Genomic DNA, 12721 nt, shown 5'->3' on the forward strand with positions numbered 1-12721 from the left:
ATCTAAACGAAATCAGTTATTTTTTTTGTTAAGTGAGAAATGGGTCTTAACCTAATGCACCATACCTCCCTGGAATCAGTGTAATCAGACCATTCCATAAGTCATCATTGAAGTTTAATATTAAATTTGACACACAAGATTCAATTGGGTGGCAACTGTAGAGCTCACTCAACACATGAGAATGAGCATAAGCATCTTTGAGAGTGGAGTAAATAAAAAAGATTTTATATACCATGCCTTGCCAAAGAAAACCATCTGCATAATACTCCTAAATAATTCAACTTTCGTACACAAAAAGGTCGGTATATTCCAAAATTTGGTGTGGTTATAAAATTAGAATGTAGTACACTTTAACCTACATAATTGGTAAGGTGAGAATGGAGACTCACATGAGGATTCCTTCAGCATTATTAAGGGCTCTCTTTACAACCCTAAATTTTTCTGTGATTGCTTTATTGGTTTTCACAACGTACTCCTTGATGAAAAACTCAATGCCATGTCTAAGACTTTCGAGGTCGGGGGTGACACCCACACGGGTGAATATGTTCCATATGAGCTTATCAGAATACTCAAAAAGGGCCTCAAATAGCATTCGGAAGTGCATAATCCGTCTTGGGGTGAGCTGCCTGATATCACCCAATTCTACAGATTTCAAAACTGCTAGGGAGAGGGTGAAAGAAGCAAGCATCTCTGCTGCAAATTTTGCCAGGTGCAATGACCTAGTATGCTGCATCGACTCCAGCTCTTTGAAGTGGTCCCAAAGGCAAAACTGAGAAATTACAGCAGGTAAAAGCAAGATTAAAAAAATTATTTTAGGAAAAAGAATATAGAAAGGGCACTATATTTTGAAAATAATAAAGAAATAAACAAACTACAGGGAAAAAAAAAAACAATCATATGTCAGACTTTTAAAACAGCTCAATACAAATCAATGCAAGTTATCAAAAACAATCATATGTCAGACTTCAAAAATAAAAATTGAGGTCATAGCAAAACATTCATCATTTTTTCTTTTTATATACATTGTGCAGGTAAAAGAGAGAACATTGCAATCGAAGCCAAAGGTGTAGAGCTTCCATTGGAGTGGGCAATGTTGGCCCACATGAACATCAATCATTACCAGAAATTTGGCATCGTATGGAAGTCTGAATGCTCTCATTTTATTTGTGGTTATCTTGGATTGTGGGAATTTCTTCCAGCCAATAGATAAAATTTGAATCTATAGAAGGGTATGAGATTCTAGGTGCATGAGATGAGTGACTGAAAATATTCGTTGGTTCTTAAGTAATAACAAGGAAGAAATAACAGTATCAAATATAAGAGCAACGTGACGGCCTCAAGAGGGGTCTACACCCTTCGCATTGCAAGGGGTGAGGGGGATAGCAGTGGGGGAGATCCCCCTGGCATGCAAGGCAGAGCACCCTGCAAGCGAGGTGGGAATGTCCCCCACCACCACAAGATGGAGTGCCCCCGCCCCCCCCCCTCCTTTTGTAATGACGGGAAGTAGCAACATCGCAAAGAGTGGCTTGAGCAATCCCTTGCAAGGGGCTTATCTCTTAAAGGTCTCACCTCCCTCTCCCTCTACAAATCTGCTTCCACCTTGGGAACTGTGGAAGACCCACCCCCAATACCCTATCACCCAGCCAAAAGGGTGGTGAAAGAAGGTCTCCCTCCACCCCACTCTTGGTGAGGGGGGCTGCCACAGGGAAGGGGCAACCCTCCCTCTGCATTTTTCTTTCTTTTCCAATTTCAATCACTTATTATTTTTAATTTTTTTAATCAGTAATCATTATTTTTAAATTTTAGTTTTAAGAAGTTTAATTTTGATTTTTTTATTACTAAGCAACGTTCTTTTCCCAAGAGGAAAGGAATATCTATTGCTTCTAGTTTGTTGTTATTCCACATGAATACCTATTTGCTTCTAGGCTCTACTCTGCAGGCCAAACGTGCCCTAGGTTATAAGTAATATTCCTCACCCCTTAAACTTGTCCTTCTCCCCAGGAGAAATAAGGAAACCTTAGTTTATGTTCCCCCAAAGTCCTCTAAGAAAAGAACCAACTTAGTGTCCAGTTTGTTGTATCCCACATATCAACACTAAAAGGAAGGCCAATAACATCACTCTTTTAAAATGCAAGGTTTTCTTGTGATTTAGAAATGACAATTCCAGCTACATCATTTACTTCGATGATGTATGCAATAAAAGTTGAAGCCAGATTCAGATGCAATAAAACCAAATTGACTCATAATACTTGCCCTGCCCTGCCCTGCCCTGTCTTAAAAAGCCCTCCTGCACTGCCATGTACATTCAAGCTGACGATTTAATTATCTACTACCATTAAAAAATTTCAGCATCCTCTTTGACAATAATACTCAATCCTTCATCCAAGGCATAAGAAATATACAAGGACTATCACAAACATTTCTCATAGATATCCATGCGGTGTGTAAATGTGGTTGACCATAGGCACGCGCTTCCAGTAACATAATCAGAGTGTTCAACAAGGTAATAGATCCACCTACTTCACTCCTAGGAAGCATTTTTCGACCTCGGTTGCATTGCTCAGAAACATATATACCAAAATAATAAGTATTCATTGTACTTTTGCAATTGCATTGCACATAATAACCCTTGAGTCTATAAGATGATTGTCACTTAAAGCAAGGACCAAAAATCACTTAGACATGCTATAACCCCAACCAAAAATTCTGCAGTATCTCATTATCTCTACAAGTAGACAGAAGCTATTTTTGTCACACATAAAAGGCCAGCAATCTCCAATTCAAACCTAGTTCAAACTCAAATTCCAGGGTTGATACCACAACCAGGTAAAGTCTCCCAAGAAATATTACTCAAATAAAATCACTGAATAAAAACAATGGTAGTCTTTAGAAGATCGCAAAGTTTATAACAAACTGCGGATTTAACAATGAAACAAAAAAAAAAGAAAAAACAAAAGGTCAAATGAATGGCCCCTGATATTTTCACAAGATTATGTAATTGTCAAAATCAGCTGATATAATATTTTTCAATTAATTATCAAAAAATCAGAAAGAAAGCATACCTAAGGAATGGAACATGTGAATTTACATGACAAACCATGTGTCTGAATTTAAAAAACAAAATTTCTGGCCATGCTTTACCGAAAATTTCATTCTAAAGTCACCAAGATAAATAAAAAATAAAAAAAGGAGAGAGAGAAGAGAACACCTGTAAAGTGAACTTGTGGTTTTTGTCATGCTCACACAACTTGGAAAAGCGAGAACAGTATAATACTTATTAAATACTTTCTCCTGTAAACAGCATTCTACAAGAACACGCATGATCTCTCTGTCCTGTGAATATAATTGAAAATTAACAATCAGAAAATTAAATACAGTTGCCAAAATAAGGAGAAAATCACAAGGCACCCACCTGCTTTCCATGTAAATCCAACCTTAGAAGCTTCTCAAATGTATCAATGTAGTCCTCCCCACTCATTACTATACAAAAGACTGCCCGTCTGGCATCTGTATTCATCCTCTGTGCAGCAGCAAGCTGCAGCATTTTTTGGGCTTCAAGAACCTCTTTGTCTATATTGCTGGCAACTTCTTTAACATTGTCCATTGTGGAAGCCATGTCACCAGACAACCACCATTGGCCCTTCTTCTCAGGATCGACAAGCTTGCTCCATTTGAGCCCTCTAATCAAACATCTTCTACCCTTAACTGAAAATAAAGAATAACCAAGGACTCAATGTCATACAAAAAGATAATGGAAAATTGAATTGTCTTTACTACATCAAATCTGACACTCATTATTTTGAAAAGCAAAATGTTAAAATAAATTTAGATTATCTTGAGTTTCCATGAGCTATCCCTATTCCTAGTCATACTTTCATGCCTAGAGCAATTATACACTTTTTTTTTGGTACTGGGCATCCGGGAACAAAGTCCCAACTAATCCCAAGGGTGCACAAGCTCTAGATGAGGAGTTTACTGCAAGTGCACCTCAGGCAATTAGAATTCTATTCGATGGCCCCTAAAAATTGTTTGAACCTAAGGGTTCAAACCTTAGAGACCTGGAGGAAGCATATCACCAAGACCAAGGCTCTTACCACTTGAGCTAACCCCTAAGGGTTGAGTAACGATACACTAACAACCCATTTACAACTAATTTTTACAACTTTGATTTTTTTTTTTTTTTATTGGCACAGGGTGTCCGAGAACAAAACGTCACCAGAAAGAAAAATTATCACTTTTCATTGAAAAGTTTTGGGTGCCCTGTGCACCCCCGAGATTAGTCAGGACGCTGTTCCTGGACACCCGGTGTCAAATAAAAAAAATAAAAAAAGTTTTGGAAGTATGGAGAGAAGTTTTTTTGTATCAGGAAGAGGTAAACCTCAAGATGAGACCATATAACTCACAATTTTACATTGGCGTGCAAAAACGAAGTTCCAAAGAGAGAGCAACCTCATGGATTTTAAGGAGAGACAATGATCATGGCGAAGGGGCAAAAACATTTTTTATGTACCAAGTAAAACATGGCAGCTATGACTAATGTAATGACAAAGTGGTCAATGTTAAATATTAATCAGAAACAAAAAAAAGAGAGAATTATAAATTAAAATTCCTAGCTAAACTGAGACAGAATGACACTATTGGCGCAAAGAAATTTGGTGATAAGATGCGTATTTAAGTAGAGGAAAAACAAAAAACAAAACATTTCAAAATACCCAACGCATACAAACTCCCATCTTACCATATAGCATTCCATGAATCAAAAGGAGAACCCACCACAATTTCTTTAGTAGATCCCAACACATTTTTTTTACAAATTATGTACACAATGAAGTTCATAATCATTCATAAGGTTTCGATACCAAGCTATTCTAGTCAATGTATGAACCAAAACATGTTCACTGTTGTATTGAAACTACAATGTATATTACTTGGGTGCGTCTCTTAAAAACAATTGTCTTAAAATGAATAATAAATAGGATGCACCCCTTATTGAGCTTTAGAGACAATCTCGCACCGCAACACCAGTGGTAGCCCCTTAAAAGTGAAGCCTCCTCAAACCAAAACCTATCCTCCCAAGTCCCATTACAAAAATAACAAAGTGTAATAAAACATTCTAAAAAAATATACTGAACTAAATGTTAAAAGAATGAAAGTATTAACTAGAAAGACCTTTTGTAGCCATTTCTTTATCCGGGTGTGATGAGCGGGATCCTCTTTAGGCCTTTTCTTGTTGTTCTTGATGTCACATATGGTTTCAAGCATGAATTCCATATGCAAGCATCACCAATTACAATCTTTGCAATTATGAAACAGAAAAAAAAAGGTGAAGAATTCATAATAATGTTAAAACGTTTAATAAACTTACTCTCTTGCTATTTATACTTTGTTGGCCATCTCCAGAAGAAGCTTTCAACTCATTCACCCTATTCTGAATACTGAGAATAAAATTTTTCATTGCAGAAGGATCATCACTCCTTATTTTCATTCCACAGCCTGTGCAGTTAATAGTAGTTCAAATCAGACGAGTTGCTGATGCCATCATGCAATTACAAAAGATGAACAATAATTTCATGCTATCATAAAATATAGAATGCAAACAAAAATACCTGGTTATTGGATATACATCATGATGTATTTTAAGCACAAAAACGATATATATAAAATGTGTGACATGCAAGCACTTGCCAAAAAATGGATCCCATTTGCAAACAACAACTGGTTTGGAAACATACATGATGCTGATTTTAAGCACAAACACACTAAATAAAATGCTTGATATGCAAGACTTATTAAAAATGAACCCCCTTGAAGCTTAAAGTTGATAGAATTATGATAACAAGGTATAAAAGCCAAAAAATCCACATATGCAAAGACCGAATATCAAAATTTTAAAGAGGCTTACATTGCAAAGTTGTCAAGATGGTTGAGACATCTATCTCTGTTAATCGCTTGCTCAACATTATCAAAAAGTCATGTATCAACTCACTGAGACGAATCATCAGAAATAAAGCCATTAGAAAGGATTGTTACATACTGTAAAAAAATTTATGGCACACTAACTGAAACAGACAGTGAACTTCTGCACAAGGACACATCACTCATCAAGCAATTACTACAATTTAGATAGCTCAAGTTAGGGATTCAATCACTCATGTTGTTCCTTGTAACGCCCTAATGGAAGGCCCAAACCACATGACCTATACTCCAAAAGGACTAGTCAATGATACAATTGGAGTCCCATTGAAATATTATAAAGAGCAAGAACTTCTCATTCCCAAGCAATGTAAGATCTCATATACCACCTACCCTTATCCTTCTCATATGGCATATCACACTTCTGAAGCCGGATATATGCCCAAAACATGGACAAATCACGCCATAATATCATAAAGAAAACTGCTTTCATTTCAACAAAAACACAATGTCCCAATACACTCTTTTCTTTTGAAGGGAGTTGAAGCAATTTCAGAGCTGTCATAGAATACATAGCCTCATCCCTAACAACAAATTAGTAATTTAATGAATGTAAAGGAACTGATGTTTACAGTATGTACATCACATCTGTGCATGTGTTCATCACAGGATTAACTCTGCCTTCAAATTGAAGAATGTATCTTCACATGTAATAGAGCTTGATGAGCAGAAATTTGACCATGCCAAAAGATATTGTCGTCCAGCAACCTAAATCAATGTGTCATGACATATGCTTTTGAAGTCCTTGATTTTTTTTCACCTCTTGCCGTGATAATTTTACAGAGTAAGAGTCCAGGTTAACAGAAGTTATTATTTACCTCGAGCAAACTCCAAATATGTACAAATAGGATAGCAGAAGAGAGAGATTTCGCAAAGAAAGAATGTCTTCTTTGTGGTATTCATCCTGGGTAAAAAAACATAATTTTTCTCGGTACATTTTTCTAATTTTTTTTATTAGTCAAACAACTAGCAATAATAACGGTGTGATCACCTCAAAACATAGAGCAAGAGAAGCCATAAGCTTTGCACTGAAGTCAATTCCAACCAAACATGCCATCCCTGCAACAAAAGCACCAAAAACAGCAGCATACCTACACAAAGAGCAGAGCAGAGAGGGAGTTATTAAGAAAATTTAAAAAATTTAAAAAACAAAAAAAAAAGAAGAAGAAGAAGGGGGAAAATAATATAGGGTCCAGTTTATATATATATATTTATATATATATATATATACTTATGGAATAAACTAATGTTCAAATAAAAAAAGCTCCATCTTGTGACATTCAGCAAGTTTTATGGATTCACATAAGCCACGGACCCCAAAAAAGAAAAGAAAAAAAACAACTTTTGATAAGAAAATAATCATTATCCATCAAAACTCCCTTGTATATGGAATTTGGGTCCTTGGATCAACAAAGCTGACAAAGTATATAAATGGAATAATGAGCCAACATTAATTAATTAAAATTTCCGAAATAAAATTTAGAAGCAAAGCCATCTATAGAGTAAGGAACAGAAAAGTTTTGACTTTTCTTTTCAACATTACTGCCAAATCTAACGAAAACAATTCAACTCTTGAAGTTCTATTTGCAAAAGACAAAAGAGGTGTTTGGGGACTCTTTCATAGATACGAAAGATCTATAACAAAACGAATAACAGTAAATAAATAAATTGTACGAAAAATATATTCGAGGATTTCTTTAGACAGATAACATATTCACTACATATAAAATGCAGTTTTCAAAATTAAATTGTTCACCACCTAAATTGGACTCATGTTCTTAGAGCTCTTATGCTTCATTCAAAAGGATATATTTTTTGTTTGTTTTGATGAGTTAAACTTCATTAATCACACAAGATATCTTGAAAGTTTATCAAACATGAAATATTTTCACCAATGGAACCTTTTCATCTTTTCCAATTTTTTTTTTATCAGTAAATAAGAATTTTATTAAAATAGGCAAAGCCAAGTACAAGGGATATATACAAGAGCGACATCTTTTCCAAAATTAAATTGTTCACCATAGGAAATGGACTCGACATTCTTAGAGCTTCCATTTTTCAGTCATAAGGACTTTTCTCTTGATAAGTTATACACTATTAATTCCGCAAGATATCTTGAAATTTTTATCGAATTCAAACCAAAAACAAAATGATCTTTCTCCAATACCCAGAATGATGGAACATGAGATGATATTGAATTGAAACAATAAGCGCCCCGCCCCCCGCCCCCCGCCCTCTTTTGGGCCCCCTCTCTTTCTTGCTTCGTATGGATAAATTAATGAGGGGCACATTTGCACACAAAGCAGAGCCTTTACAATGCTGTTCAATGGATTTGTTCCCAAAACAGGACGTTTAAAAAATAATAGAAAAAGAAAAGTTAAATTTTCATGTGGAGGAAGTTGGCTAAGGAAGCCACGGCTAAGAAACAGAAATGAAGGAGAAGAAATGAATAACCTCCATGTAGAGATTTGTACGCAATAATTGTCATATTATATTGGACATAGGCTTTTTATAAAAGGAAGGGAAAAGAGACTGAGATGAAATACAAATACAAACTTAACTGTTCATTGCCACGAGGACCGCCAGAACAGGATGCCAAAACCTCCTCACTGATTATCTGGGAAGCAGTACCACGAGCAATAGACTGCAGAAGGATTGATTAAAAAATGTAAAAGACAATTCTGGACCAGCAACTTCATAATATTATCCTCGACAAAACTTTGATAGAAACAGGCAAGAACTAAAACATTTGAGAAAATGAAGACTCGACTCCCAAGGACACTGTTGCACCAGGACAGGTCTCCTGGGTCAAAAAGAAAATGTATAAAATCTAAATCTGTTTTAGTCAGATATGTATCTTATCATTTTTGTTGGTGAAACTAGAACCTAATTCCACCCCCCACCCATTGCCAACTGTGTCAGATACATCCCACACCAAAAGGTGCTCGGGTGGTATCCGTGGGCTGGAAATATCTAGATTCCAGGAATATACAGCATATGACCATCTCAAAAGAATCTATAGAAGCATTAAGATATATGAAAGTCACAACTTATAAAAAACAAAAAAAAAAAAAGATATATGAACATCACATACAAGAAGGATTCTCGAGATCTCCCCCGTAATTGATTCCACGTTAGATTCAGACAATCTATTCAGAAGACCTGTGGCAAATTAAGGATTTGAAACTTAGAAAGCAAGTAGCAGTTCAGCATAAAGGGCAGGGCACAAAAGGCCTTGTTATACTTAAACACAAATTTCACACCTCGTATATGTCTGCGTATTTGGAGATACTGTTCTGATTCCTTTTGTGAACAAGCTCTTGAATGAGGAGCAACATATTTTCCATCTCCCTTACCCGCAGGTGCCTTGCCAGGAACTTCTTCCGACACCACTTCTGCAGCACAAGACACAACTGGCTTGGATGCACTAACATTTGTATCACCCACCACATCACCATTTTTTCCTTGCTCTAACAACTTTCCTTTCCGACGCTTCTTCCTCAAAGGCGCATCAGCAGGAACATCTTCCGACATTAATGCATCACATGTTTCAATGGATTTAGAAGATCTAACACTAGGGTCACCTAAAATGTCACTTTCTGGCCCTTCTTCCAACAACTTTTTCTTCTTAAGTTTCTTACTTTTAGAGCTCTTGTCAGGAAATCCCTCAGCAATTGGGAGTTCTTCCCCTAAAGAATCAATAATAGATGGGAACCCTTCAAATAACAAATTGACATCATCATCCTCTCCTCTCAATTTTCCACTCTTCACCTTTAGTTTCTTTGCAAGTTTCCTTTCCAGTTCCAAATCCTCCTCTGCAGATGCAGCAGCACTCTGCATCCCCATCTCAAGATACTCTTCAAACTTTGTCTTTTTCAAATTTCCTTTAGAACCCTTCTTTCTTTCCACCACCTTTGATGAACTAGAACCATTAAGTCCCACAGACAGTGGCTTGTTAGAAGTCTCTGAATTCTGATGTCTCTCAGGCTTACCCTTTGATTGTAAAATTTCTTTCTCCTGTACATTTTGTTCTAACAAATTATTCAATTTGCTCACTTTTTTTGAGTTTGAATTCCCAGGTTTTTTCCGAAGATTTCGATATTCCTGTTAGCATGAAATTCACATTATACAAAAGAATAACCAAAAAACAAATTTCCCGAGTCCAAAAGAAAAAATAAAAAATACAACTTGCTTAAAAGAAAATAACAAAAACTTAAAATTTATTTTACCTGATGTTGGAGCCAAGCTTGATGCTTTTGCGCTTTCTTTCCAAATCGTGCTTCTTTTCGCTTTTCTCGGCGTGATTTCTCTTCTGAATTTTTTTCTTTAACTGATTAAACCAAAAAAATAAAAGATTTAAGATGTCTTTGTATCTAAAACCAAAGGAAGGTTGAAATTCAAATCAAACTTAATGATCTGAATTATAAGCCTAAAAAAAATTTAAAAAAAATAAAAGATGCTCACCCATGCCTCCCGATTAAGCTTCCCAAACTTAATGAACTGCCAAGAAAAATACAAACATGTTACATGAACATCCCAACCCAAGACGGATAGAGTTCCTACTGTCTAGTTTGTTTTTAGAGATGAGATGAAATGAGATGAGATTAAAATTAAAAAATTAAATAAAATATTATTAGAGTATATTTTTTAATATTATTTTTATTTTGAGATTTAAAAAAGTTAAATTGTTTATTTTATTTTGTATTAGAAGTTGAAAAAATTGTAATAATTAGATGAGATGAGATGAGATGTTTTCAAAGTCCAAGATAATTTCCCCCATTTACAAAACTTCAAATGCAAGATATCCAAAATAATTTTCAACGCCTGAAAGTCCCATTAGTTCAACCAGAATTCAGAGCATATATCAAGTAGAATAACAGCATAACCAAATGGTGCAAACACAACTAACCAAAAATTACATTTACAACTAGAAGTAGGAGTGTGCAAGGTTATCTGTCTGGACCAAAAAACCCGACCCGACGGAACGATTTTAGTCGGACCAGACTGATCACCTTTCCGGTCGGTCTCAGTCTTGAAAATTCCAATTTTTCGATTTTCAGTTTGGTCTCGGAGTAGACTTTTTTCACCCCCGACCGACTGAACTAAATATATATGTTTCAAAATAATTTTTTAAATAGTATTATATATAGTAGTATAACTTAATTATCTAATTTTCACCCAACCTTCGACCATGACCATGTAAATGTTATATATACTATTAACTAATATGTTATTAATATTTAACCTATCAAAAAAAAAAACAATTAACTAATATATTATATGTTTAATCATAATATTATACATAATGATACATATTCTAGTATCTATACCTAATTAAAACACTTAGGTACATTATCTGTAAGATACCTAAGTTGCAAGTATGAAGTATCCATAGACCATGACAAGTATTCACTAACCATATATAAAATATTAAAATTTTAAGATAGGTCACTATCATAATTCATACACATACTATTAACTATTGAGTACTAAGTTAATAACTATTAACATCATTAATATATTAATGAGTTAGTTAGATAATCCATATTAAAAAACTCAATTAATTTTGATTTTACTATTTTATATAATTTTTATCTATTAATTTATTTGCCAAAAAAAAATATTTTTGATAGTTAATTTTGGTAAGTTGGGCCTTTAATAAAAACAAGGGACCATTTTGTACAAGCACAGCCCAAATGGACCGATCGGACTGATAAAGGCTAATAACCAATATATTGCAAGGCATATCGTCACCTATACATTTTGTTTATGTAAAATATCAAGGTATGATCATAGTTACTTACCTTGAACTTTATGCAGTCAATCACATTCACATCAATAGGCACCTATACATAAGCATATTGTCACACCAACTTCTACTTTGAGTGCATCATTAATTTTAAAGACAAAAACTCCACCTAATGAGGCTATCCGTGAGTTTCAACCCGAAATAATTATCCAACTTATAAGCTCCAAAATTACCTTCCACGTTTTTGTCATCCAAACAAATATTCATAATAATATATAATTGAATCCCAGAATAATTTCTCTTTTAAAACCAGGCAACCCATAACCATCAATCGAACCATATATACATCCAACTCGTAATATGCATGTTATCCGCAACTCTAAATATGACTCATAGAGTCATATAGTTATTAAACTCATAGCACTTGTTTGATCCATATCACCTAACATGTTTTCCTCCTTAAACTAATTTGTCAAAACCCTCACAACATATTAACCTCAAATGTATCTGTCATGACCATATTAATCCATACATATAACCTAGTCCCGTGATCACAAATTCATTCAACCCGTAGCCGTATTACTACTCCAACTTGTAACTTAAATAACATGTAGCATAAATATGGACCCGTCTCCTTAAATGCGTGAAAGAGAAAAACCCTTGTTGTAACGCCCCTTCTTGTAGGTCAGGAATATTAATGATCTAAACTAGTTTTCTGTGATACTAACACTGCTCAAGTGTCTAAATCATACACAGTCTCTGGAAATTTATTCTACTCCTGGCACTCCTGCTCTAAAATTCACGAAATCATCATCTAGAACATTAAAACATGAAATAGAGAAACAAACAAATGAATCAAAGACTCAGTAATAGCACATCATACTATAAACTTAACTTAGTTTAACATTAGGCTTAATTTTGAAAACTTACATACATCGTCACAATATGCACATAACATATAGATAATTATTTAGCAACATATGCAGAATCAAACATAAT

General features: G+C 34.8%; 1 pseudogene; it reads right to left on the reverse strand.

Moving 5' to 3' along the window:
* Window positions 1-240: 240 nt before the first annotated feature.
* LOC109007423 lies at window positions 241-10459 on the reverse strand (annotated as a pseudogene).
* Between the last annotated feature and the right edge of the window lie 2262 nt (window positions 10460-12721).

This window comes from Juglans regia, unplaced genomic scaffold, assembly GCF_001411555.2.
Source record: "Juglans regia cultivar Chandler unplaced genomic scaffold, Walnut 2.0 Scaffold_702, whole genome shotgun sequence".
Lineage (NCBI taxonomy): Eukaryota > Viridiplantae > Streptophyta > Magnoliopsida > Fagales > Juglandaceae > Juglans > Juglans regia.